A 24745-nucleotide genomic window follows, 5' to 3' on the forward strand; every position below is an offset into this window, starting at 1 on the left:
CCTGCTTCTTGGAGGGTCTTGCAGATGGTCATTAGGGCACTGTCGTGTTGTTCTTGGTCCTTCCCAAAGATCAGAATATCATCACTGTAATTTAGGGCATTCATTTCAGATGCTATCAGGTGTCTGATCGTCACTTGAAAAATCTCTGCAGCAGATGATATACCAAAATTTAGTCTCTTGTATCTAAAGAGTCCGTCGTGGGTTGCAAACGTGGTGATGTATTTTGAGTCTGGATCCAGGACGAGCTGGTGGTAGCCCTGATTGAGATCCAGTTTTGAAAAGTGCCTTGCCTGATTTAACCTGATCAGCATGTCTTCCAGGCTTGGGCCTGGGTGCCTCTCCCTCTGGATGGCGGTATTTGGGATGTGCATATCGACACATATGCGTAGGCCTCCATTCTCTTTGGGCACTAACACTATCGGGTCACCCATGGCATTGGTCCTTCTGCCTTCTCTATGATATCATTGAGGAGGAGGAGCTGGATCTCCTTTGATACTTGTTCCTGAAGGTGGAAACCCACTTTACGGGGGTGCTGTGGCACCGGCGTGATGTTGTGGTTGATGTGTAATTTGATGGGTGAGTTCTTGAGCATCCCCACTCCCTCAAATAGCTTGGGGAACTGATGTTTGAGGTATCCTTTTGTGAGGGGTCAGCCTGATATTGCCATGATGGTTTCTTGCATTGAGGGGTGTCCCTTTATTATTTCTGATCGGTCATAATGTAGGTCAATCAGTGCCAGGGCGTTGGCGGTCCAGTAGCTGAGAAGGCAGCACCCTATAGATGGGCTCTTAATGACGTGGATCGTGGCGGTCACCCTACGATTGCGGTGTGCAAGGTCGCATTGAAATTGTCCCCTTGATGTCATGGGTAGGGGCGCTCCCCATTGGAAGATGTGTGTTTTGGTTTCTCGAAGGGGGTACAGAGAGGCGATGTCACGGTACAGATCTTCATTCATGACGTTTACCGTCCCTCCCGTGTCGACCACAAAATTGTTCATGGTGTTCCCCATTTGGACTGTCACTTTTGGAGCTGAGGCTCTTCAACGTTGACGCTGAGGTGTTGGACGTACTCCCTATTGTAGCCATCTTGTAAGCAATAGGTTTGTTCGACTTCCCCTAGCTGGTGTCTCAGTGGGGAGTTGGTGTATGGGTCTATGTCATGTGTATGGGGTAGCAGGGGGTCCCCCTAGTATGCTGCTCCTTTTTCCGGTGTTAGCATTGGTTCTCGTTGGCTGAGGTCGTACAGTTCATGATCTCTCCTGTCTGGCTCAATCTGGAGTCCTTCCAGTGCTCTTACGGTGTTCGGGCATTGATAGGAGTTCATGGGGTATGTCGGATTTCTTTCGACGGGGCGTTGTTGTTCTATGTGTGTCTCTGCTGCACGGCCGCTAGTTCATCGGCAAGTTGAGCTTCTCTCAGGGAGCTGTTCCTTGCACATCACTTGGAAGTGGTTTTCCATTCCGCATCTTAGGCAGCGCTGGCCAATGGCAGGGCACGGTCCTCTGTGTGGGTACTCGAACCCACAGCAGTAGCATTGACGGTCACCTTGGGTCCGTTGAGTGGAGTATCTGGGAGTGATTCTGTTTTGTGATGCTGGGTGTCGGGCATAGGGGCTTACGGCGGCGATGATGTCGCCCTTTTTTGGATTCTCAATGGCTGCGGCCTGGACATCCACTCTTTCATAAACTCTGGCAAAATCTAGTACTTCTTTTAGGGAAAGAGGCTTTTTTAGGAGGTGTTACCTGAACATGGAGGATATGCACCCTTCGATTATGCGGAGCCAGATAGCCTCGTCATCGTTAAAGTTGGCAAATTCACATTTCGTTATCTTTCTATGAAGGCGGATGACACATTCACCTATAGATTCATGAGGGAGTTGACCGCATTGATTGAAAGTGTACCTGTAAGAGGATTCAATTCAACACTACAGCTAAGTCAATGCCTAGTCTGGGATACTGAATGGAAACCCTTATTGATATATCTTTATGTCCAGTTCATGCGTTCTGGATGACTACCCCTATATAACACCCCTCTCTTAGAATCCCCCTGACCCCACTGAGCCAAGAAGTAGGTTTGTTTTGCAAATTTAAAAGATTTATTTGAAAAAAATTAAACAATGTATAGATATATCACACTTTGATAATAAATTAATAATTGGATATCACACTTAATCTGATATGATAAAGATTAACAACGGAGAATCTGGCACTAGCACACTTGTGAATAATCAATGATGAGTGGTTATAGGATGGATCAGATAGCAACAATCCTTTATGGTTTCAAATGGATGCAAGGTGGAATGAAAATGCAGTACAGAAAATACTCAATATGCGTTCAACAAAACTATGTAATCACTTTTCTCTGGCAATCCCCTCCCCCCTTTATGCAATGCAAGGAAATGGAAGGAAAGCACACAGTTCTCAGAAATGCAATAAAATGTAATTCAGTTCACCCCAGCAAGCTTACACTACAGAAGTTGGAAACACAGGCCCAAAATGCTTTTATATGTGCTGGCAATGAAGTGAAAAATATGCTAAAATGCTTTTAATTCCCTCTAGGAGGTTCAGGGTGAGTGGTATCAAGTTAATATTAGTCCAGGCTCACCCTAGCAATGATTCAGGATTGATTGGCAGGTTAAACAAATTTTTTCTTTAACGGAAGGCAAGCAGCAGCAGATTTTTACACGTGGAGAAACTTGCAAATCGCGGCAAAATGTCAAATCGCGGCAAAATTTGCGAATGCGCCGGGCACGATTACAGAGGAACTACAAGGACTATCACTATCGTTTTGGGGTCCTAGGAAAGCCTAGGATCTCAGCTTCCAGATGAAAGTTACTGCAAGTCTCTAGGACAAACGGTCACGGAGATATGAGCGATTAAATAAAGGTCGTTTTTCAGATTTGAAATTTTAAAGTTCAAAAAGACAAGTGCAGCTTGCAACTAGAAAATGACAGGTGACAGCTTTACAAATGACAGGTGACAGTTAGCAGGCAGTTCTACTTAGATTAAAATAGATTGAATTATATTATTTCAACTAAGAGATTGGTTCTGCACAGTCTTGCTAGGTACTCACACTATATTCTTGAATTAAATGGGCCTCGCCACGGATCTGGTCAGGTTTTAGACTGGACTCTGGTCTCTGCACTTCACAGTGATCTGGGTCAGCTCTCTGGTTCTGCCAACAGTGGTCTGGATCAGCTCTGCTCTGCTGGTCTGGTCTGGGTCTCTAGTTCTGGATAGATTGAAGTCTCTATGTTAGCTCTCTGGAGGTTGATGGAGGTAAAGTATGGATTTTCCGGCAGAGCTTCCAGCTGCAAATGGATTTGAAGGTCCCTATCTGTCCTGTCTGTCTGCTTTTATCTGTTTTTAAAATGGGTGTGTGTGCAGCATCACTAGGCTCTACCCCTCTCCACTTATCATTGGCCAAGCTTTCATTTCTCCCCTGATTGGGGGAATGAAATGAAGTGTCATCATGATGAGGTCTGTTTATGGTACAGAGAACCCACCCCTGTCAACTTTACACACAATCTATATTTGCTCAAAAAACATATTTGCACAGGTACACATTTGTTTAAAATTACATGCACCCTTCACATATCACAGGAGGTATACCCTGTCCAAATCTGCTCTTCCTGGGGGCTTGGGTTCAAAAATGGCACATATTTCACTTTTTAACTGGTTTCGCAATATCGGACATTAACCCAAATTTACACACATGTGCGCAAGGAGTATGGACATTAGTTGATGAAGTGTCAGATTTTTCACATGCACACATTTTGAGTAATATCCTCTTTTCCGCTAAAACCCCCCTGAACATACCACCGGGTCCTAACACGTCTTAAAATGTGGGCAGAAAAATCACAAGAATTATGGTATCATTTAAATAATTTTCACAAGTCCGTACTATGAGTTATTCATCTTTTTAGAGTTATGTTCTGGCCCCAAAGGGGTGTGGTTTCCCCCAGCACAAGGTTGAATTTCTGGTTTTTCCAGTTCTGCCAAGCCAGCTTGCTCTCACAGGCAGTGCCCCTGCCCTGTCCTTCCAGGAGGAAGCTCCATTTACGACATCTGCAATAAACCATCTGCCTGGGTGAAGGGGGTTGCATTGTTCAGAGCTCCTGTATTCTGTGGGGGCTCCCCTTAATTCAATTATCAGAGAGATGGCATATCCTTAGTGTGGCCAGCAAAAGGCAGATAGGCCTGGGAACACAGCTGTGACTCAAGTTTCACTCCTGATGGGGGGTAGTTGCCAGGCAAAATTGGAATCTCTTTAAGCCAGTTTTTAGCTACATGTCATTTCGGTTCCCCAGTTTCTGCATTCAAATAAAACTAAACATTTTTACATATGCAGCTAGAATGCTGATTCTAAGTTTAAAACTATGACATTTAAACAATTGAAACCTATGTGACACTCAAAAGTAGGTCACTCAGTCAATTTAAACACTTAGATTTTTAGTGTCTTTCAGTCCAAATTTACTTAAACTGCTGAAATCCACAGCTCAGCCAGTCTTGTTATAAACCTTCAAGTCACTTCAGAATATAACTTTACATTGGATCCACCTCTCAGTAAGTCTTTCTTTGGCTTGCTTTGGGTTCATTTATTCAGTTTTCTACAAAAAAGTAAAATCTGGTGTTGTTTTAAAACGCCGGCTTTTGGATAGTGGTGAGTACTGGTACTGCACCCCTTTTTGGGATTTAAGAAAATGAATTCCCAACAGTTATGGGTTTGCTTTTGGCAATCAGCATTGCCATGCCCAATGGTTTCAGACTACTGTGTGGGTAGTCCAATGGTGGTTTTAGGCCGTGTCCTTCTGTGCCCATAACATCGGCAAAAATGAGTGGCAGCCTATTCTTCATGCATTTCCCTGTGCATTTTCTGGGAAGCTCTGGCCATCATGATGTTTTCCATGTCAGTACTGTACAGTTTTGAGGTAGGGCTTGGATGCGTGGATAAAAACATCCCACAAGCCCCCCTCTTGCGATGGCCATTCTGTTTCACTGATGGGACTCGCAAGACCTGGGATGTTTCCTCATCTTCTTCCAATAGATGGCACAGTTCAGCATCTTTTCCTCCATCCGGTCGGATCGATCGGTTCTCCTCGCCGGTCCTGATGGGAATATTGGGCGGTACACCGGGCCCGTTGCGTCTCTGCTCCCGGTCTCCGGATCGTCCTCCTTGGCCCGTCTCAAGGTTTTCTTTCTCCTAGGACGACAAAGGAAGAGCGGCAATACCTATCCATGGACATTTCTTCCCCACCATTGATATAGTGGGGTGGCATATAAATTTCATCATAACGAAACATTACATTCTTATTTTGAAAAAAAAAACAGCATAACTAAGAGACAGTTTCATGCAAATCACAATATTTTAGAGACTAGATGTGGTATGTTTTATGGTTGGAACTGAATTAGTCTGAGACAGTACCCGCTAGGATTCCAGAGGATTCCTCTAGTTGTTGCAGAGTGTGCCTGGGATGGCAACATTTCAACTGGTTTATGTGGACCCACTTGTCTTCCCCCTCTGCCAAAGGACCTTTGGGGATGTGGATTTTGTAGGCCACAGGGGAGATCTTGTCTATAATCTCAAAGGGTCCTTTCCATGTAGGCAAAAATTTTCGCTGTTTGGCCTGGTTCCTTTGGAAATTGTATAGATAGACCCGGTCCCCCACCTGATATTCCTTCCTGGAAGTCTTCAGGTCATAGTGGGTCTTCATGCTATAAGATGATCTTTCTAGATTCCGCTGAGCATAAGCAAAAGCATGTTGAAGGTGTTTCCTTAAATTCTCCACATACTCGTGAGTAGTGGAGGCATTTATCAGTGTCTGCTCTTGGGTCCTATAGAGCAAATGCTGGGGAAGCACCATCTTGCGCCCAGTCATCAACTCAAAGGGTGACATTTTGGTTGCAGATGAAGGGGTAGATCTGATGGCCATTAGGACCAGAGGTAATCGGATATCCCAACTTGGCCCAGAATCTGCCACAAACTTCTTTAATATGCTCACAATGGTTCGGTTATATCTCTCTACTGCCCCAGAAGAAGCTGGCCTGTAAGCAATATGCAACTTCCTTTTGACCCCCAGTATCTCCCACATCTTTGTCATCACTTCACTGGTGAAGTGGCTACCCCTGTCTGACTCAATCCTTTGAGGTAGACCAAAACGGGAAAAGATGTGGTTAATCATCAAGGCAGCTGCCGTTTCTGCCTTGCAGTTAGGGGCTGGCAGACATTCCACCCACTTGGTAAACAAGCATGTCACAGTCAACATGTACTTATTCCCCCTAGCAGAGCGAAGCACGGGGCCTACAAAGTCGATTTGTAAATCTGACCATGGCAGTGTCATCCCCCTCTTTTGGAGAGGCGCACGGTGCGTGAGGGATGATGGCTGAAATTGTGCACACACAAGACACCCCTTCAAGTATTGGTTGAGGTCCTGCCCCATGTTTGGCCAGTATGCAACCTCTCTTAAGATGTCCAATGTTGTGTGGAACCCCCTATGACCGGCGGTGGCCGCATCATGGGCGTGACTTAACATCAGGCTTCGGAATGAGGTAGGAACCACCCACTGATCGTGGCCCGCTTTGGATTTCCTTACCAGCAAACCGTCTTGGATCCGGAACATTTTTGGACATTTCATCAACACTCTTAGGTCCTCTTTCCCAGTGTAATCGGTATCCGTCAGGGGAAAGTTCTCAGGGTCCTCAAGGTGCTGGTAAAATTTACCAATTATTGGATCCCCCTTCTGAGCGGTAATCAAATCAGCATCAGGGGTCTCCTTACTCCATTGTGCAATTGAAAGGTCGTTGTGAGCATTTGTCTGGGACCTAGTGATAGCAGTGACCTGGATTTCCCCCAACAGGGACTCAATCTCAATTAGATCCCCTTGGATGGCCCCGGTTTTGGCCAGCTGATCAGCTAAGTCATTTCCAGTTTTGTCTGGTCCCTCTACTTTGGAATGACCCTTGATCTTTTTCCAATAGATGGTCATCTCATTCGAGGTGACCAGATCATCAATGTTTTGGGTCAACTTCCCATGTTTCAAGGGTTTGTTGTTAGCACATAACATGCCTCTGGTTTTCCAATTAACCAGGTGCTCCACGAACCCGTTCCGTACATAATCCGAATCTGTGATTATGACCAGTTCGTGGAGTTGTTGCTGGACAGCAGTGAGGATGGCCTGATGCACAGCCATCAATTCTGCCACCTGACTACTTCGGGGACCAATTTTGTATCCAGCGGAGGGTTCTGGGGACTCATTCACCCATGCATTCCCTACGCCGGCCACCAGTTCTTTCTCCCCGTTGTTGTCAACATGGTAAGAGCATCCATCCACATAGACAGTGGGCATTCCCTCACACTTGTCCTCTTCAAAGACTTTGTGTGGGGAATTAAGGTATGCCTCCGTGTTGTCCTTGATTTTTAGACTTTTGTCCTCGAGACAGTTTTCTCTGGCACAATCATGCAAGTCAGCCAGACCTTGCGCAAGGGGACTCTTCTTGTTTTGGCCATATCTGACCTCCACAGGAAAGCCTTGCATTGACAGAATCCAGGAAGTAATTCGGGAATTACTCACATTTCCGGCCCGGATTATGTCACTTTGGAGATATTGCAGAGGCTGGTGTGGAGTCTCCACTATGATGTGTTCCCCCTGGATAAACGGGCGGTAATTCTTCAATGCCCACACCGTTGCCAGGAGTGCCTTCTCACAATCGTTGAATTTTTCCTCCACAGAGGATAAAGTTTTGCTCGCATAAGAGATTACTTTATTGACCTTGTCATGCTTTTGGTATAATACTGCCGTCAAGCACGTATTAGAGAACCCCGTCTCCAGGAAGAACTCCTTGTTTCTGACAGGGTAAGCTAGGCAAGGCGCTTGTGAGAGGCTTCTTTTGAGTTGTCTTACTGCATCGGCTTGTTCTGGACCCCATTCCCACTTGACCCCCCCCTTCAGGAGATGAATCAGGGGTCTGGTGATCTCTGCGTAGCCCTCAATGAACTTTCTGCTGTAATTAGTCAGTCCAAGGAGGCTCCTTGGTTCCCGCAGAGTTGTGGGGTCTTTCAGTTTCTGAAGTGCTTCCACTTTCTTTTCCTGGGGACAGAGACCCTGGGGAGTAATCTCATGCCCCAAGAAATTAACACGGGTTCTACACCACTGTGCTTTCTGAAAGGAAAGTTTTGCTCCGGCGGCCCTCAACTGGGTCAGAACATAACGGATCTCCGCTATGTGTTCCTCCACAGATGAACTTTTGATGAGGACATCATCTACATAAGCCAGGTTACCCCTCGCACCCAGGTCGGGCATGGCCTTATGTAGGAAAATGTTGAACTCATTACCGGAGTTAAGGTATCCGAAGGGAGTCCGGGTCCATGTGTACTGCTGGTCCCCAAAGGTAAAAGCCAGTTTGTATTGGTCCTCCCTACTGACAGGCACAGTCCAGTATCCATTGGTCAGGTCTATTGCAGTGAATACCCGTGACCCCTGGATCTGGGCCAGCCCTTGATCAATGTAGGGCAGAGGCCATCGGGAAGTATGGACCCGTTTGTTGAGCTCCCTAAGGTCAGCTCAGAGTCTCCACTGGCCGTTTGGCTTTAATATTCCCAGCACCGGATTATTGAAGGTGCTGTGAATGGGACGGATTATTCCCCGGGACTCAAGGTTCTTAATTATTTCAGTAAGGGACTCCATTGATGCGAGAGGCAAGCGATATTGCTTCACAAACACAGGAGTCATGCCAGGGTCCGTGGGGATTGTTGTTGTGTGGATGTCAGTGCGACCACAGTCATATGAGTCTACCGCAAAGAGATCTTGGAAATTCAAGAAAACTTGTTTCAACTTTTGCTTTTGTTCCAGAGTCACACAGGCATCAGCTAGGTTGACTCTCTCTTCCACCATCTGACTGAAGCCTGGAAAGACTTCTGGGTTGGCTATTTCAGCGGCCTCCTCCAACTGGGTGGAGAAGTCCCTGGTCAGAGTGCTGATTTGGACTGGAGGCTTCAGGTGGGAAAGGCAGCCCTCATAGACCTGGAAAATCACCTCATCCCTCCTGAAGTCACAAGTCACATCTTCCTTACCATAGGGGCAGGAAGTGTACACCAGGATGTTCCCCCCATGCCGGGTAAAAATCCTGTCTGGTGTTGTATTGTCATCACTGTCACTGTCAAAGCAGTCCTTGGGGATTGGCCCTAACAGTTCATTACCTAAATCTATGGAAAAATGTTGGTCATCAACCGCCATTCCAATAATGGTGCCTGCGGCTAGAGTAATACTCTTTAAGTCGCTGTTATCCACCTCTATTAGATTGGTGTCATGTTCTATGTTGACTAATGGTGTTGGGTTTACCCCCAACCCTTGCTGTTGGAGAGAAGCATTTAGATGTATGTACGCATCAGGGTTTTGCAGATATTGTCCTCTTTTAACTTTCACTTCCAGGGAGAATTGTCGGGTCCTTTCTGGGATGGTGACTTCCTCTTTGATCTGAATTTCAACTGCATAAGGTAGCAATTGAGCTGACCTAAATGCTTTTTCTGGATCATCAAAGCCCATGGGATTATCCGCTAATCGGGACCAAGCTTTGAAGTTTATTAGGTCCAAACTAATGGCAAAGCGATTGAGAATGTCACTGCCTAAGTAAAAGGCGGCAGGGACGTCTCGCACGACCCAACAATTATGGACTATGCTCTTGTTGCCAATGGAGATTTTGAGCATACACCTGCTTGGCAGGAGATGTTTGGAATTGGGTGCTTCCAGGTCCATTTCCCATTTGTCTATCAGTTTGAATGTGGGAATGGCTGGATCTTTTGGGAGTTGGCGGAACATGGCTTCGCTGATGAAGCTCTTACCATTTTTCACACACACTCGGGCGAGAACAGAGTCCTTCCCATCATTTATCTGAACAGGGATGAACAACTGCTCTCCTATTTGCTGAATATCAGCCAGGCTCTGAGCTGATTTCACATCTTTCTGGACTATAGGAGTGGGAGTTTCTGATTGTGGATTAGTATAGAATCTCAGAGTGTTTCCTTCCAGCGTGGAGTACCACTTTAGACTGGAAGGAAGGTTGATTTTCAGAAATAGAGAGGACCCCCCATCACCAGTCTGTTGTCCTACTGCTATTACTGTCACGTCTGGAATTTGGCTATTCTGGAAGTGAAATTCTACTTGGTCAGATTTTTGTTCAACCATGTGGCAGGTGCCGTTTAAACTAACATGGTTGACACTCTGTTTTAATTTTATTGGTCGGCGAGTCTGGGTCCAGAGGACCTTGTTTACACAATCTATTAGGGGTGACAACCTTCTCAGGAGGTCATTCCCCAGTAAACAAGGGGTGCCCTCTGGAGTCACAACTATGACTGGGTGTTTCAACTTGTGTCGCCCAATTTTAATGTCCAAGTCTGCCGTCCCCTCGACGGGAATTTCCTTCCCGTCAAAGTTCTGGAGTTGTCCAGGAAGTGAGGTGAGAGGAATTTGGTAATTCTCTCCCCTTCCTGCATTCAGTTCGTCAAAGGCCCTTCTGGACAGAAGGGTAGCTTGAGATCCAGTGTCCACCAGTGCCAAAATTGTACCCTGCCCCTGTACTTGTACCGGGGCATAGTATCTTCCCTCCTTCTCCTCAAGGGGGCACAGATAATGCACATTTTTGGACAACTGGTGGGCTAACTTTCTGGTTTTGGACATCGCTAGCGAAGAGATTTGGGCAGAATTCTGTGGAGAGCCTTGGGAATCTGAAAGAAAAAGTTGGCAACTGGAGATCAGAGCCATTGTGGGTTCCCCTGGCTCCGGTTCCGGGCCGCCCCCCCTTTTTGGAGGCAGTCACCAGGATGGGTTTGAACCAGGGGATTTTCTTGCTGTTGGTTCTGGGATGAGATGGTGGGCGGCGGTAGCTCAGTCTCCACATCTCCCCAGTCTGGATATGCATCCCTAGGGACCCATTTTTCTTTGGGAGGAGTTCCCCCCTCTCTGAAGGAGAAGATCCTTTTCCCAGGATCCTCTGAGGATCCCTCTCCCTCAAATTGGAAGATCTGTACCTCCTCCTCAAACTGAGTCTGTTTGGGTCTTTTGTTTCTCCTACCCCCCCTCTGCTCCTTAGGAGGCAGACTTTCAGGGGCAAGAGATTTTGTTTCCGGTTCCTGGGTTTCCAGGGGCTGTTTACATGTGAGGAAGGAAGCTTCCTCCAAGGCTTTACACCCCCCTTCCCTTTGTGCCTCCTCCCTGGGAACCGGTGAGTTATCGGGGTGCTGCCCCCGTCATTGTTCTGGAGCACCAGGTCCACAGTTGGGTGCGTTCTGCGCCGGCATGCCGATCTGAGGGTTCTGCTGAGCCCTCATTATGTGACCCAGATCCCGCGCCATGTTTTGAACCTGGCGCTCTAACTGGGAAATCCGCTCAGGCTGATACGGGGCCCTGTTTTCTCCCCTGGGCTGATCCCGGGAAGGGTAGCTATCCCTTCTTTGGTAGTACCCCTGGTTGGGAAGATTTGGATACCCCTCCACCCTTGGCCTCCCCTCTCCCGGATTAGGTTGTCTGGGCTCAGGGAATTGGGGAAAGAAGGGTGGAGGATTTTGGGGCTGAAAGTCGGGTGGATATCTGGGGAAAAAGTTCTGCCCAGGGTTTGGTAAATTTCTGCCCTCCTGTGGGAAGTTAGGAGGGAAGTTCCCTGGGTTAGGTGCTTGGCTGGATCCCCCCCCTTGGGCTGGAGGAGTCCACACATAACCCAGGATGGGTCTGTTTCCCTTGTAACGGGGACTTACATAATGAGGAGAGCGAGGGACCCCATTTTTGGGGCTGCCTCCCTGGCTCCCTGTCTGTGACTGGCCCGAGGACCTTCTGGGCCTAGCATTATTAGGTGCAGGTAGGTTTTTAGGCCCCCCCATCTCCAAATCTAAAACGGGGGTGACCTTTACCTCTGCCACCTTGGCAGCAGCAGGGGTGCTGCTGGCTTTGGGGTTTTTCTGGGCATTACTTTTGCTATCTACCGGTTTCTGCACCTCATAGATCCGGGTAGCCTGTTCAATGACCCAGTCTAAAGATCTTTTCTCGTGAAAATCCCTCACGAGCTGGGTCATTATGTATTTGGGCAGGGCATGAAAAAATGTATTAATGAATTCTCTACTGTCTGTGCGCACCCTTCTGGTGGTCTGCGCAAAAGCACGTTTCAGTTCTTGCACAAATTCTTGTGGGGCCTGATCCTCCCCACATTGCAAATTGTAGGCTGCCCTGCGAGCCTCTTGAGGATTTCTGTGAACAGAAAAATGTTTCAAGATGGCCGCCTTATAGGTGGACCATCTTAAATGATTTTGGTCCTCCAGCCCCGCAAAGAAACTGGAGTATTCCGGGGAGAAGGTCCACTTTACATATTGAATACAGCTTTGGCTGTCCTTCAAATGGAAAGTCTCCATCATTTGCTCAAACAACTCTAAGTGCTCCCAAACAGAATACTTAGCGTTCTTATGGTAAGGCGTGATGACGCTCCTGATCGCCTTAATCTGCTTTAAGGGGTCCTTAAGCAAGGCTCTTTTTGCCTTACTGGCCCTTTTGGTTCGGGTAACCCTGGTCCATTCATCTTCTGACTCAGAGGCACTGCTCCCAGAGGTTCCCGTCAGATCTTCCAGGTTTTCCCGGATTCTGCGAGCCTGGGAATGGCTGGCAGAATGTGGGGACCTGGTCTCCTGTTTCCTGTGGTGCTCAGAGGAGTCTTCAGATCCGTCCTTGCTGCCAGGATTTGATGGGTACCCCCCCCACTGACCTAACTGGGCAGAGGTTTTCAGGATGCCCTTAATGGGCCTACTCACCTGGGGTTCCCCATCAAATTGCACTGTGCTTGGGTGCCCATACCCGGATGCCCGCCCCTCCATTCCTGGGTGGTACTAGCCTATGAGCCCCATGCTTCTGGCTGGATAGTAATCTGCCATCCCTGTGGCCCTGTGCTCATGTGCGCCAGGGGACATGGGGTTGGCAGAGTCCAGGGACTGAGAGGTATGAGGGCCTCTGGTACTAGGGCTCCTGAGGTTATGCTCCGGAGTTTCCCTTTCCCAGCGAACCTCATCTCTATCCGCCCCTGCTCCCTGTTGCAATGCAAGAGCCTGCATTTGTGCCTTCAGTTCCTCAGTTAAGGCCTTACTAGACTCTATCAGTCTCTCCTGCATCGCTACCTGTTGTTGGAGCCTATCATTGTGTTGACAGAGGGCCTCATTTTCCCTCTGTGCTTCCTGGTTGGTCCTGGAGAACTGGGCCAGTCTTTGCTGCAGGAGGTTTACCTCCTGAGTCCCATCCCTACTGGCCTGCTCCTTTCTTGCCAGAGCCTCTTCCACCCTTCTGGTGTGCTCTACCAAGTTCTGGTTTTCTTTTTGGAGGTCACCCAGCCCCTGGAGGGCCAGGTGATTGTCTTCAATTTCCTTTTTTAAGTGGCAGACTTCCTGGCCTAAAGTGTCTCTTTCATGACTGAGAGCCTGCATCTGTGCTGCCAGGTCGTCCCTCTGCCGTTGAAAGGCACCAGCTTTTTGGCGCTCCTGATCAAACTCTGCCTGGGTATCCAGGTCTTTCAGAATTAGTTTGTTGCTCTCTGCCTTCACTCTATCTAGGTGGCTTTGCAGGGTGACTACCTGCTCAGCACATACCCTATTGAAATCTAACTGTTGCTCCAGCTTTTTCTGGCTCTGCAGTAGGGAGTCCAAACCTTCTTGGTACTCCTTCTGCAAGGCCAGAAATCTGGTATCCTGGTCAGCCTTTTCCTGTTGCAGTATATCCATGTCCTCTTTTATTTTAATGATATACTGCCTACTATCATTTTCTGACTCCTGGCTCCTCTGCAGCCTCTGCTCAGAAGAGTCCAGATCAGATTGGGCCTTCTGTAATGCCAGCAGTTGCCTACTCGCCAAATCTTGGCCTTCAGCACATTTGTCCTGCATGGCTCCCATATGTAAATATAAATATGCCGCTACCCTGGCAATCTTGTTGTGCTCATCCTTGGCCTTAGAGGATATATATAGTTCACTCAGGGCCACATGTAAGGGACCCTGATCTCTCCATTATCTGACCCTGTTTCCGTGACCTGTTGCGTGATGGCCAGCAACCAGACTGTTTGGTCCTGGTGAGTCCACTCACCTCTCACAAATAACTTATGTAAGAAGTGCTCTCTGGCTATTTTCATGTCTACTAAGGTCGTCATTCTAGAGATTGGTCTCTGTCCTGACTTACAGAAGTTTGTATTTTATTTTTGCAAAACAGACCTTTTCCTAAGAGCGTTCCTTTGAGGAGTGCTTTACAGCGTAACACAGCGTGGTGATCCGACCGGATATGTGTATCTGGTCAGCTGGCACGCTGTATTAACCTGCACAAATGGTAGATCTAACCCAAACGTCTGGCACGAGCCCCCAATTTGTAAGAGGATTAAATTCAACACTACAGCTAAGTCAATGCCTAGTCTGGGATACTGAATGGAAACCCTTATTGATATATCTTTATGTCCAGTTCATGCGTTCTGGATGACTACCCCTATATAACACCCCTCTCTTAGAATCCCCCTGACCCCACTGAGCCAAGAAGTAGGTTTGTTTTGCAAATTTAAAAGATTTATTTGAAAAAAATTAAACAATGTATAGATATATCACACTTTGATAATAAATTAATAATTGGATATCACACTTAATCTGATATGATAAAGATTAACAATGGAGAATCTGGCACTAGCACACTTGTGAATAATCAATGATGAGTGGTTATAGGATGGATCAGATAGCAACATTCCTTTATGGTTTCAAATGGATGCAAGGTGGAATGAAAATGCAGTACAGAAAATACTCAATATGCGTTCAACAAAACTATGTAATCACTTTTCTCTGGCAATCCCCTCCCCCCTTTATGCAATGCAAGGAAATGGAAGGAAAGCACACAGTTCTCAGAAATGCAATCAAATGTAATTCAGTTCACCCCAGCAAGCTTACACTACAGAAGTTGGAAACACAGGCCCAAAATGCTTTTATATGTGCTGGCAATGAAGTGAAAAATATGCTAAAATGCTTTTAATTCCCTCTAGGAGGTTCAGGGTGAGTGGTATCAAGTTAATATTAGTCCAGGCTCACCCTAGCAATGATTCAGGAATGATTGGCAGGTTAAACAAATTTTTTCTTTAACGGAAGGCAAGCAGCAGCAGATTTTTACACGTCGAGAAACTTGCAAATCGCGGCAAAATGTCAAATCGCGGCAAAATTTGCGAATGCGCCGGGCGCGATTACAGAGGAACTACAAGGACTATCACTATCGTTTTGGGGTCCTAGGAAAGCCTAGGATCTCAGCTTCCAGATGAAAGTTACTGCAAGTCTCTAGGACAAACGGTCACGGAGATATGAGCGATTAATTAAAGGTCGTTTTTCAGATTTGAAATTTTAAAGTTCAAAAAGACAAGTGCAGCTTGCAACTAGAAAATGACAGGTGACAGCTTTACAAATGACAGGTGACAGTTAGCAGGCAGTTCTACTTAGATTAAAATAGATTGAATTATATTATTTTAACTAAGAGATTGGTTCTGCACAATCTTGCTAGGTACTCACACTATATTCTTGAATTAAATGGGCCTCGCCACGGATCTGGTCAGGTTTTAGACTGGACTCTGGTCTCTGCACTTCACAGTGATCTGGGTCAGCTCTCTGGTTCTGCCAACAGTGGTCTGGATCAGCTCTGCTCTGCTGGTCTGGTCTGGGTCTCTAGTTCGGGATAGATTGAAGTCTCTATGTTAGCTCTCTGGAGGTTGATGGAGGTAAAGTATGGATTTTCCGGCAGAGCTTCCAGCTGCAAATGGATTTGAAGGTCCCTATCTGTCCTGTCTGTCTGCTTTTATCTGTTTTTAAAATGGGTGTGTGTGCAGCATCACTAGGCTCTACCCCTCTCCACTTATCATTGGCCAAGCTTTCATTTCTCCCCTGATTGGGGGAATGAAATGAAGTGTCATCATGATGAGGTCTGTTTATGGTACAGAGAACCCACCCCTGTCAACTTTACACACAATCTATATTTGCTCAAAAAACATATTTGCACAGGTACACATTTGTTTAAAATTACATGCACCCTTCACATATCACAGGAGGTATACCCTGTCCAAATCTGCTCTTCCTGAGGGCTTGGGTTCAAAAATGGCACATATTTCACTTTTTAACTGGTTCCGCAATATCGGACATTAACCCAAATTTACACACATGTGCGCAAGGAGTATGGACATTAGTTGATGAAGTGTCAGATTTTTCACATGCACACATTTTGAGTAATATCCTCTTTTCCGCTAAAACCCCCCTGAACATACCACCGGGTCCTAACACGTCTTAAAATGTGGGCAGAAAAATCACAAGAATTATGGTATCATTTAAATAATTTTCACAAGTCCGTACTATGAGTTATTCATCTTTTTAGAGTTATGTTCTGGCCCTAAAGGGGTGTGGTTTCCCCCCAGCACAAGGTTGAATTTCTGGTTTTTCCAGTTCTGCCAAGCCAGCTTGCTCTCACAGGCAGTGCCCCTCCCCTGTCCTTCCAGGAGGAAGCTCCATTTACGACATCTGCAATAAACCATCTGCCTGGGTGAAGGGGGTTGCATTGTTCAGAGCTCCTGTATTCTGTGGGGGCTCCCCTTAATTCAATTATCAGAGAGATGGCATATCCTTAGTGTGGCCAGCAAAAGGCAGATAGGCCTGGGAACACAGCTGTGACTTAAGTTTCACTCCTGATGGGGGGTAGTTGCCAGGCAAAATTGGAATCTCTTTAAGCCAGTTTTTAGCTACATGTCATTTCGGTTCCCCAGTTTCTGCATTCAAATAAAACTAAACATTTTTACATATGCAGCTAGAATGCTGATTCTAAGTTTTAAACTATGACATTTAAACAATTGAAACCTATGTGACACTCAAAAGTAGGTCACTCAGTCAATTTAAACACTTAGATTTTTAGTGTCTTTCAGTCCAAATTTACTTAAACTGCTGAAATCCACAGCTCAGCCAGTCTTGTTATAAACCTTCAAGTCACTTCAGAATATAACTTTACATTGGATCCACCTCTCAGTAAGTCTTTCTTTGGCTTGCTTTGGGTTCATTTATTCAGTTTTCTACAAAAAAGTAAAATCTGGTGTTGTTTTAAAACGCCTGCTTTTGGATAGTGGTGAGTACTGGTACTGCACCCCTTTTTGGGATTTAAGAAAATGAATTCCCAACAGTTATGGGTTTGCTTTTGGCAATCAGCATTGCCATTCCCAATGGTTTCAGACTACTGTGTGGGTAGTCCAATGGTGGTTTTAGGCCGTGTCCTTCTGTGCCCATAACATCGGCAAAAATGAGTGGCAGCCTATTCTTCATGCATTTCCCTGTGCATTTTCTGGGAAGCTCTGGCCATCATGATGTTTTCCATGTCAGTACTGCACAGTTTTGAGGTAGGGCTTGGATGCGTGGATAAAAACATCCCACATACCGCTCATAGTCACGATTGGGTGAGATGACAATTTTCTCATTGATGGCTTGTAGGAGTTTCGCATACGTGGTGCGATCTTGTAGGGGAATCGTGCGTATGATGTTTTTAATTTCTCTCCCCGCGACGTTGGCGAAAATGCTGAGTATGTTTGGGGGTTCTTGTGTGCCGATAGCACCTACTAAGTCCTCAAATTCTTCCACCCACTCTTCCCATCGCTGGCCCTGGTCGTGGTGAGGATTGAGTGCAAATGGGCTAGGTCTCCTCATGAGACTGGCATGCGAGGTGAGGTTGGTGTTGGTAACTGGTGGTGGCCCGCCATCTGCGGCTGCCTGCGCCTGGTCAGTCATGATGGCCGTGTGGTGGTCTGTGGGCGGCCTGGTGCTGTTCAGGTCATTTTGCTGCGGGTTTGAGTCTTAGTATGTCAGTTAGGGGTGGTGGGCGGTCACCTTTGATGCCTCTTTTGGAGTGCTGCCCCTAGGCACTGCTGTTATCCCCACATGCTGTTTTGCGTTGGTCGGGGTAGTCTGTGTGGTGGCAGGATGCTGGGCGCTCCTTTGTGTGTAGGGTCTGGATGGGGTTGTTTCCCCGGTCAGTATTGCGTTGGCTGGGGCAGCTGGGTTTCACTCGAGCGTTTCAAAGCCTGATCACGCAGGACGCTGGTCCCTCTTTTGTGGGTTGGGCCTGGTCGGGGTTCCTTCCCAAGTTATAATTGCATTGGCTGGGGCAGCCGGGATATTAGCAGGCAATTGAGTGTCTAATGAGTTTCTCAGACTCTTGGATGCAGGCGCTGAGCTTGCTTACTTGGTTTACTGGCGTATCCTTCCACCGACCGCTCCGTCGGTCGGGACGTTACTCGCTGACTTTGCGGCGTCTGTCGCACATGGATTTCTGCTCACTCGAGGGCACACAGGCCCTCTTCAGGCTAACGCTGCCTGATCCACCAGAGCTGTAGGGTCTGCAGGTCTCTCACTCGTAGCAGCACAGTGGCACGCAGTCTCGGTGCGGGTGCTGTATTCGGGGACCCGCGGGCACGCAGTCCTCCACGCTGCTCTTGGGCACACTAGCCCGTCGTCAGTATTGGGCTGCAGGCCCGCAGCGGACACACAGACCCCCATGGTTGCTGGGCGTGTCAGCCCGCTGTAGGTCCTGGACGCATGGGCCCGCTTCAGGGCACGCAAGCCCACTGCTATCGCAGGGCACACGGGCCCGTTGATGCCGGTCACGCAGGCCCACTGCAGGGCTCACGGGCCCGCCTCTATGTGTTGGGCGCTCTGGCCCGCTGTCGGCACTGGGCACACGGGCCTGCTTCAGGGCGCACAGGCCCACCGCTACTGGGCACACAGGCCCAACGCTGCTGCAGGGCACACGGTCACACTGCAACTGCAGGGCACCGGGCCCACCACTACTGCAGGGCACACGGGCCCACCGCTGTCATCGTCAGGCCTACTGGGCCACCTAAGTTGCTAATACTCCAGTTCATTGCGTGTGAGGCATTAGTTCTCGTCTGCCCTTCGTCGCCAGTTGTTGGGCGGGGGCCTCTGCATTCAACAGCATTCATGCATTCTATGGAAACACAGAGCCGCCGTTCGTGTCAACCTTTCTTTATTCTTCATACTCCATAGTGCCTCTTTCTCCCCTTCTCCCCCTCCCCTTCCACCCTCCTCCCGCCTCCCAGCGTGTGTCCGTTCTTAAAGGGGCTGTGTCCCTTTTCCAATCACGTACAACACAACATGTCCCAAAAACTGTTTGAAATACTTCCAAGCTTCCTTGTGAGAATAGTTTCCCAAAAAACCCTCTGTCCACATGCAAAGTTGGGAAAAAAAGGGCTAGAAGCAGGGCGGAATTTTGTTTTCCCTGTGGTGTAATCTGGTATTACATACCCTACCAAAACATTGGTAAGGATATTGTTGAGTTTTATCCACAACCTCAGGATGGTTGCATATCTTCGGCCCACCTATGAGTACGGTCACGAACACACATGTTTGTGTAGTGTTACCAGAGGGGACAGGAGAGGAACTTGCTTTGTAATAAATTGATGATAGTGGTATAACTGTAGGGCCTTCAGAGTAGGATAGGTAGGACCATTTAGTACTAGCTCATGAAGTATTGAGGATTGTGTGGTAATTGATCCTGTATTATCACCCTTAGACAACTTGAAAACTAACTGGTGAGATAATGCAAAGGGTACATGCTCCCTGGCAAAAAAATACAAACAGCAAAGAAAGAGCAGGGCAACCTGAGGAAGTTTAATAAGAAGCAGCAGCCCCCATTACAAGGTGAAGCCAAAAACGCCCACTATCTATACAGGCATACGTACATGTCAAAATGGGGTTCCACTCCAAAATCTACTAGCTGGGCTAAAAATACTAAAGAGTACTCACCACGTGTAATGTGACATAACTTATTAAGTGCTCCTGAGTCATCACAAGGGGAGGCCTCCCTACAAGAGTTACCAAAGGTACTTGAAGATTTAAGATCACTGAGCATGTTACATGTTGAGCTCAAATGTGTAAAAATAACCACAGTAAAAGCTAATGCTAGAGTGAACAGGGAACCCTTAACCCACTGCAATCAGCAAGTAAGGGTGCAATGTTGCATAAGCTAAACAGGGAATCGCAGGAAAAAGTGAACACGAGAGCCTTGATAGTGAGAGGCCCTTCAGCCCCTGCAAATGCCCCTGTTCTTGAGCCTGGCACTACATACATGAGGCCGGTGGGAGATAACCTGGGACAATGATTTCCATCATGGTGTAGAGTAACCCCTAAACGCTCCACCAGAAAAAAATACAACCCACTAGGGAAAAAGGCACAGCACACCTTTTGCAAGGAGAACAAGTTTAATAAAAAAAAAAATACAAGAACGCCCCAGCAAAGATCTCTGCTCCCTTAGAGCACTCTGACCAAAACAGCATGAGCAAGAGCTTTTAAGGATACAGAGCATCACAACTGATGCACATCGTAAAGGTTACAAATCCAGGTAGCTGGTTGGTGTGACCCTATACACATATAGCCTGCTCCATACGGGATGCCAGGCAATTTGTCCCAGCATCTTCTGTCTGTTTTCTTCCACATGAGGATCAGCTTATGTCATAATTTAATATAAAAACAGTAATTGGCAATTATTTACACAGGCCATCATTTTACAACTCAACAGTGCACCTGGTACCAAGGACCTGAGGGAGGCGGCTACTTTTGAGGTAGCAATAACTTTTCAGAACTACGTGTACCCCTGCTCCAGGCACGTTGGTGCCTCCACATCTTTCCCACCCATAGCATACATGTGTTACCTTCTCCCCTGACATGAAATATTTATGTCTGGGGATTGGGGGTCTCAGGTCGCTATAACTTATAGATGTGGACAGTGAAGTCCTAGAGCCCTCAACCCCCTTTCTCGTAGGAAAACTCTTGAAAGACCCATTCCAGCCCTCTCTTGGCCTTGTAGGGCACATTCTTTCTGGGTTGCATGCACTGCTGATAAGACACAATAAAGGACTGTGTGTGTATATTCAGCATGCACACCCTTCTAACCTTCAGAACTGAATGCAAGTTTACTAGCATAGCCGTGGCACTAGACCTCAATTTCAAGTTGGCATCTAACTTCTAAAATGGACTTTCATTACACGCCTGATTCTAATGTTACAATTCACTATGTTTCAATTACAATCGAACTTCTATGGGTGGGCCCCCTCAATTCTCCCAGCTCCCTTACAGCATCCCCGTCTAAAAACCCCTTGTCTAGGGAGGTTAGCTCAGTGGCAACATGCTCGCCTTAGAAGCAAGACAACACGGAGCAACACAGGTTCAATCCACGGTTCCGCGCTTAGAAACCTCCGGGTATTAAGCACGTTATAAATAACCTATCATATCATATCCTAAATCACCTGGGACTTTCGATCCTGCTTCCCAACAATGGCTAAGTCCAAGTAAAAATATTATTAATAATGATATGGCCATTATCCCTTTAACAGACCCTAACAACATTCCCATACCCTGGCACAAAATATATGAAAAGGGGGGATCTGGGGATGGTGTGTATTGTATAGAGGGAAGGGAAACCCTGCTTGAGCCCTCTGTAATCATGTACAATGTACCATGTCTGCCAATGGGTGTTTACACATCTTTTGATTTTTTAATAAATAAATGCACCCACTGGATTTGATCGGTCAAGGGCTGTGTACCATTGATTAGGGAGGATGTATTTAGGTGTGTATGGTTAACAATGTATTCCACCACTGATTGTATACATGATCTGGCTATAGCTGAGGGCTTGTTGGCTATCAAATATAGTACCTATCCACCCCCAGGCTCAACAATACTTATACAAATTTACCCGCCACCATGTCACCAGAAAACCTCATTGCTTGCCTGGGGTTTGCACAGAGGTCTTGAGGTAGGAAGGCCAGGTTCTCCTAACATGGCCTTTCCTATATGTTCCAGATTGGGAGACAACTCATCTTCTACCCAAGATACTAATTATGGGCCCAGTCGGTTTCCCAAAGGGCCATGCAGACTTGGCGAATTGTCACCTCTACCATCTTGGGTCTTGTCTATACCTCTATGCCCTAGAGACCAGAGTTCATCTAGATCAAAGCATGGGGATGCTGATGGGTTAGAAGAGGTTGACTGACCACCAAAGAGTCTTGTGGGAGGGTGGTCGCCCTCTTTCATTATGTAAACTGATGTCCTGGAATATTGCAGGCGTCACAAAATACCTGGAAGAGCCAGGGTGGCTGGACCTCATTAGAAGTTATCAATTAGTGTTCTTGCAGGAGACACGGGCATTGGACCAAAAAGATAGCCAGGGTTTCCAATCATATCAAGTAGATATCCAGGTTTTCCAATCATATCAAATGCCAGCTCAGAAGGCACCAAGGGGTAGACCATACAGTGGCCTCCTTATCTTAGTGGATCCCATTGTGAATTAGCAAAAGAATCCTTACCAACTGACCTTGTGGATCTCTAGAACATTGTGATATATATGGCCGAAGGACATCACATATTATTATCTAATGTATATAACAGGGCAAGCTCCTCCCGTATTCAGAATATAATAAATAAAATCACTGATCTGGTGAACTCATGGGAAGGTAGGGATATCAATAAAATCCATTTTATTGTTGCAGGACATTTCAATATGCAACTTGAGCCCCTGAAAGATCTAGAGGACTTACGGGACAAACAGGATGAGACCCTAGATCTACCCCCATTAGAAGGTACTTACCTGAAAAATATGCATAATAAAGACCTGGATACTGAATGCAACAGGTGGTTCCATGGCAACCAGCTAGTGGGGAAAACATTATTTGGCCCAACTTGGTCTTCACTTATAGGTTATGGACTGGTGTTATCCAGAGATTGGAAATTAGTCTCGGATTCTGAGATCCAGCATCACAGCAAAAGTGGCCATAGGTCATTATCAATCTCTTTTAAGATCTAGAATAGGTTGAACACCTTTGGGCATGCTTGTAATAATACACAGCCATTGACTGTGACTGGGCATGCTCGCCAAACTGTTAAGTTGGATAAACTTGTAGATCAGGTCGTGAAACCTAGGATCGATTGTTCAACATTTTGAGAAGATTTGAGATGCTGGGACATCAGATCCTGATGTGTTTCAAGAGTTTATTCCCTTGTGTTACTTGACCCAGCAAGGTTGTCAAAAAACACACACTATCGAAGGTAAACTGCTATGATCATGACTGCAAATTAGCCAAACAAGCACTAATTGACCGTCTTTCTTCCAGCATTTGACAGACAAGGTTCTATGGCATACCTGGAGAGCAAAATATAAAAGAATTATAAAAGATAAGAAAGATACTTATGTAAGGTTAGAATTGAGCCGGCTATTGTAAGCCTATGAAACCCATGACAATTCTGCATTTTGGAAATTGGTCAGTGGGGCCGAGGTAAAAGGAGAAGTTGCGTTCCAATGCAGCATTACTCTAGATGTATGATGCGGTCACTTCTGTAGCCTCTATGGCGATGGCCAACTTGTTCATGCTAAACCAGTATTGTATTTTGAAATGAGGAGCATGGGTTTCAGATAGAAGTGAAGGAGGTCCATGAAGCTATTTTAGCTCAGAAAGGTGGCAAAGGCCCTGGCCAAGACAGGGTTCCTATTGGCATCTTTAAAGAGGAACTCATGGACTGGGCCCAAGTGTTGTGTAAATATTTTAAAGCATGTATTAATACCAAGATGGTTCCGGCCTCGTGGCGGTCTGCATTACTCATACCTATATATAAAAAGGGGGGGGGGCGAGACCTCCCGGCTAATTACCACCCGATTTCACTATTGGATAGCTCGGAAAAAACGTTTCCGTAGGTAATATTGCGACATGTCCAGCTTCGGGCCGATGAGGGCGACTTAATTCACACCTTGCAAGCTGGGTTCCAGCAGGGTAAGAGTACCTTAGAACGGCCTTCAATGGGGTTCCCCGTGAGTTCCTTTGGGAAGCATTAATGAAAAGAAGCATCCCTGCCATTTGATAACAGTACTACAATCTTTGTATGTGGAAAATATGGTGGTAGTTCTATACGGTTTAGCTGGGGAAGTCACTGAATAATTTCCTGTAACTAAAGTGGTTAGGCAAGGGTGTGTGCTTCCCCACTACTCTTTTGTTGATATATATATGGAGGAAGTTATTCATGTGCTATTGAATGGCTGGCTTGATCTGTCAAAGATGGGGTATCGGAATTCCCTGCACTATTTTTGCAGACAATTCTGTGCTACTAACCACATTGTCAGAGGGCCTGTAAACCACTTTGGCATTGTTTTTGAAGATTTGTGGGGATTTACAATTGGTCTTAAATACAGATAAAACAGAGTCCATTGTGTTTAACCCAAATTTGCCAAAACGATCAAAGATAGATACAAGAGCAGGGGACCATGTACTACAACAAGTTGACTTCTTTGACTATCTTGAGGTAAGATTCCACGAGACTGGATTTTGGTATGCCCAGCTGGACAAAGCATAATCTGCTTTGGAGAAATAGAGTGGATCAGTCAAGAGTTTTTTTAATAAACATGCAAAAGGTGCTGTCCAGCCTGCTTTAGAGATCTATAGAAGGCAAGCTAATACGTCCTCTTTGTTTGGAGCAGAAATCTGGGCTATTGTTAACACCACTGAAAAGACTATCAAAGAAAACACATTCTTAAAAACCTATTCATGTTACTGCAAGGATCCCCAATGCGACTGCAGGGAGTCGTCTTTAAGCCACTTTTATACTGACTGAGTCTTTGACACACTGAGGGTTTGGCCTCATATTGCAAAGCATTGGCCCACGTTCTGACCCTCTACTTAGGAATG

The sequence above is a fragment of the Ambystoma mexicanum genome, chromosome 11 (genome assembly GCF_040938575.1).
Source record: "Ambystoma mexicanum isolate Mex_15411 chromosome 11, UKY_AmexF1_1, whole genome shotgun sequence".
Taxonomy (NCBI): Eukaryota; Metazoa; Chordata; class Amphibia; order Caudata; family Ambystomatidae; genus Ambystoma; species Ambystoma mexicanum.